At 28.0% G+C, this 5000-nt stretch overlaps 1 non-coding gene and 1 pseudogene across 1 annotated transcript; both read right to left on the reverse strand.

Annotated features, from left to right (window-relative positions):
• Window positions 1-182: 182 nt before the first annotated feature.
• LOC127904149 (maturase K-like) lies at window positions 183-2244 on the reverse strand (annotated as a pseudogene).
• A 2126-nt stretch (window positions 2245-4370) lies between these two features.
• On the reverse strand, window positions 4371-4458 carry TRNAS-GCU (transfer RNA serine (anticodon GCU)). Its single transcript has one exon. It is a non-coding gene; the product is annotated as a tRNA-Ser (tRNA).
• Window positions 4459-5000: the final 542 nt, after the last annotated feature.

The raw sequence follows: 5000 nt of genomic DNA on the forward strand, positions 1-5000 counted from the left end.
TAACCTAATAAGGCGAAAGAATGCTTGTATAATGAAAATGGGTTTATATGGATCTTTTGGGGTTGAAAGCACACATCAAAATGACATTGACATAAATTGACAAGGTAATATTTCCATTTTTTCATCAGAAGAGGCGTATCCTTTGAGACAAAAATGGATTTTCCTTGATATCTAATATAATGTATGAAAGGATCCTTGAGCAAGCATAGGCTGTCCCCCCAATCCTTAGTAAAGACTTCTACAAAATGTTCTATTTTTCCATAGAAATATATTCGCTCAAGAAAGACCTGATAAAATGTTAATCGGAAATGAAAGGATTGCTTACAAAGAAAAAAGAAAACGGACTCGTATTCATATACATGAGAATTATATAAGAACAAGAAGAATCTTTGATTCTTTTTTACAAAAAAGGAAATAGATTTCTTTGGAATAATAAGACTGTTCAAATTCCAATACTCGTGAAGAAAGAGTCGTAATAAATGCAAAGAGGAGGGATCTTTCACCCAATAGCGAAGGATTTGAACCAATTTTTCTAGATGGATGGGGTACGGTATTAGTCCCTCTGACAGATAATTTAAATGTGGGAATTTGCCCTCTAAAAAAGGAAATATTGAATGAATTGATCGTAAATTATGAGATTTTACTATTTCTGAGCTTTCTAAAGAGGATACTAATCGTAAGGAAAATGGAATTTCCACAATAACTGCAAACCCCTCCGATATCATTTGAAAATACAAATTTTTGTTATACCTAAAAAATGTATTTTGGTTAGAATCATTAGCAGAAATAATCAAATGATTCTGTTGATACATTCGAGTAATTAAACGTTTTACGATTAGTAAACTATATTTATTGTCATAACCTACATTTTCTAACAAAATAGATCTATTTAAGTCACGATCATGAGCAAATGTATAAATATACTCCCGAAAGATAAGTGGGTATAGGAAGTCATTTTTTCGAGATCTATCTATTTCTAAATTTCTTTGAGATTTCTCTATTTTCATTTTTAATTCGATTTGATTGAAGCAAAGATAGGGAGTTTATTGGGTTATTAAATGATACATAGTGCGATACCATAAAAACAAAATAGTATAATATAAAAAGAATAGATACCTCGGAAATAGTTAAACTCACCAACGGACCCTCTATCCTCTCTTTTTTCCATCTAATTGGTTTATGTTCATTTCTAATTGGTTTATGTTCATTTATAGGGTAATAGGTGACTAGAAATCCTTTACTTTTTCAAGTCAATCACTCTTTTTTGATTTTGGAAAAAAAAATTGCTTTATCAATATACTTTTTCTTCTACACATTCAACTCCCCTTCATAGTGGAGAATAGCTAATAGTTAGGACTCATTAAAAAAATCGAAAATCCACTCAAGAAAAAGCTTTTCCCGCACTAGGCACTAATCTATTTTTAACGTCTAATTAGATCGGAAAATCATTCAAATTAAGAACGGGAGCTCGTTGCTTTTTTATTTCCCTATAATTGGAGCCGCGGAGCTCTGTCCATTTATTAACTCGACCCAACCCCAACTTTGAATTTGAATTCATTTGTTTTTATGTTACGCACCAAGAATTCAAACAAGGTTTGTTTGGAGCCGATCCGGTAAGAATCAAATATTCTCAGAATTCTCCATTGATACGACATGCTGTTTTTTCCATTCATTCCTTTCAGGATCAGTCGTGGTCTTACAAATAATACCGATGGTATGGACGAATCCCTTTCTTCGTACAAATGTGTAAAAGCTGTTAGCCGCACTTAAAAGCCGAGTACTCTACCATTGAGTTAGCAACCCAAATACAAATAATTAGGTTATGTAGATAGAATCAGAATCAAAAATCAAAATAAATCAAAGAGAATAAATAAAGAGATTGAATCGTACGACACAATCAAAACATTAAACTAACAAGAAATGAACACGAAATTAAATAGAAAAATTTCTAATTGATTCGGATAAAAAAATAGATAAAGTTAAATTTAAATAAAGTATAGATAAAGTTTAATAAAGTCAAAATTTATAGATTATCTATTGTCTCTTATGCTATCTATTCTTATATTTAAAATTGAAAATAATTTAAAAAATGGAAATATTCATTTTTATACATTTTTCTAATATAACAATACATTCAATACATTTCCATTTTTTTTTTCAATCAAAAAAAGACTTTTGTATCACAGCAAATCCAATAAACCTATCATTTCATTTGAATGAAGAAAAAAAAAAAAAAAAACCAAACCACTGGAATAGATATAAATAAATCTACAGATAAGATCTAATTACCCAGATCGGATTATATTTATTTGATACACTGTTGTCAATATGAATGTAAATCTGTTAATAAAAAAATACACAATGAAGAAAACAAAAGAATTAATTCAAATTAACCCCATATTTTATTGATATTTTATTGAATCATATAAATATTTTTTGATTTCCAATACGAATATTAGCAAACCAATAAGATAAGACGAAGAAATAAGTAGTTCTCTTCGAATCTTCATCTTCAAGTGACTCGATAGGACCGAGTCGTGAATCCCACACTTCTTCAAGTACCAAGGACTCATAAAAAATCATTAAATTAAAAGAATTTAATTATTTAATTAAAAAATAGCTTATCCCGATATCATTATTTGAATAACGTTTTATAGTTTATAGTAAGGACTCCGTTTTATCATCATAAAAGAGATAAATCCCATATTCAGATTCAGATTAAACCATCAATGATTTAAAATAAAACAAATGAATAGGTCGAAAAAGAAATGTGTAACATATGTATTTTCTTTGTTTGTTAATGAGATTCGAACAGACATTGAAAATGATCATGGGGTGTGGGATAATGAATGAGAAATCAAATTCAAATAAAGAACGATTCCATCTTATTGGATGCTAGACTCTCTTTTTATAGGTACAAAGCCAAAGAGGTTCAGATGAATTCATTGTTTCCTTTTTTTTTTTACCCTAAACCAGCCCGAGGATAAAGATATAATGAAAAAACCCGTCTTACTTTTGTTGTTCAAAAAAACAATCTTTATTTTGATATATATAATTTTGATATAGAAAATAAATATGCTCTGGGACGGAAGGATTCGAACCTCCGAATGGCGGGATCAAAACCCGTTGCCTTACCGCTTGGCCACGCCCCATTTCTATTTTGATTCAAAACTAATAAAACTAATATTGGTATTGGTTCTTTGTCAATTCCCGTCCCCAAAAATATCTATGAACTGGATTAGCTTGTTGTTCGTATTTTGATATGTGTAGATATAGAATTAAACTGAATTTATTGATCATAATATAGAATTCCATTAAGATATTGTATGAAAATATGATTTCTTTTATTCTTTTTTTAGCTGATAATTGAAAGATTTTTGATTGGCTGAGTTTAAAGTTTTTTGTCTACCTTAACTCTATTTTATATTAATATTAATTTATATCCATTTTTATATGAATATTAATAACTCAGTCAAAATACAATTATCTTCAAGAACAAAATGTTTGTTATGCTTAATATTTTAAATTTGATTTGTATCTGTCTTAATTTTGCCCTTTATTCAAGCAGTTTTTTCTTCACAAAATTGCCTGAAGCCTACGCTTTTTTGAATCCAATCGTAGATGTTATGCCAGTAATCCCTCTGTTCTTTTTTCTATTAGCCTTTGTTTGGCAAGCTGCTGTAAGTTTTCGATGAGATTTTGAATACTGTCCTAGAATAATTCATGATTTATTCAAGATAAAAAATTCTAATAATTGATAAGATCAGATAAGTCTTATAGTATAGGCCCTTGATTCAAACATTGAAGTTATTGTATAAACGTGAAAAATATAGATTACCTACCCCATGCTCCTCTTTTTTCCATTCTATTAAAAGAAACCTATTCGGTTAGAGCCCCTCGAAATATCTAATTTTCGGTATGAAAGAAAATTTTTGGCACGAAAGACTCGACTCTTATTACAAATGAATTTAGAAAAATGCTTTTCTATTTCGAAAAATTTCTAGAAGCCACTTCATTTCTTGGTGTCAAAATAGGATATATAGTATAAAAATAGAGAATCTATTTTCTTTTTTTCCAAACAAAAAAAAAAAGATCTTGGAGATTGTCTAATGCTTACTCTCAAACTCTTTGTTTACACAGTAGTAATATTCTTTGTTTCCCTTTTCATCTTTGGATTTTTATCTAATGATCCAGGGCGTAATCCTGGACGTGAAGAATAAAAAAAAAAATAAGGCTTTTTCCTTACTTGATTTTTATTTTTATTATTTTTATTAAATGTTCTTAGAATTTTATCTATTCTACATCTTTAACTATTAGAAAATAAATAAAGAAAAAGACTTGAAAAAAAAATACCAAGTCATCAACGGAACCGGAAAGAGAGGGATTCGAACCCTCGGTACGAATAACTCGTACAACGGATTAGCAATCCGGCGCTTTAGTCCACTCAGCCATCTCTCCCAATTGAGAAAAGATAATTCCTATGTTACATTACACAACAATACACAACAAGTAGGGCTTGAAAAAAAAAAGTCCTTCTTCTATACTTTCTTTTTTTTTTACCTTTTTTATTACTTTATATTACTATATTATTATTATATTACTCTTAATATATTAGTATTCTAATTAGTATTATTTAGTATTATAGTAATTTACTATTTAATTACTATTAATTACTATTAATTAATTAATTACTATTAATTAATTAATTACTATTAAATTAATATTATATTATTAATATTATATTAATAATATATTATTCTATTAATTATTATAATTATTAATATTTGAATTTTAATAGAATATTCTAATTTTAATATTAGAAATTAGAATTCTATATTTTTTTTTAATCTATTCTTTATTTTTATTTTTTCATTTCGTCCGAAAAGTCTTTTTTTATTTCCGCGTCCTGGCCCGTGTCACGGGCCATTTTTTATTTTTTGTTGCAACAAATTAGATAAGATAAAAAAAGTTATTTTATTTGATTCAAAAATACTTGTTAT

The sequence above is a fragment of the Populus trichocarpa genome, chromosome 13 (genome assembly GCF_000002775.5).
Source record: "Populus trichocarpa isolate Nisqually-1 chromosome 13, P.trichocarpa_v4.1, whole genome shotgun sequence".
Classification (NCBI taxonomy): Eukaryota; Viridiplantae; Streptophyta; class Magnoliopsida; order Malpighiales; family Salicaceae; genus Populus; species Populus trichocarpa.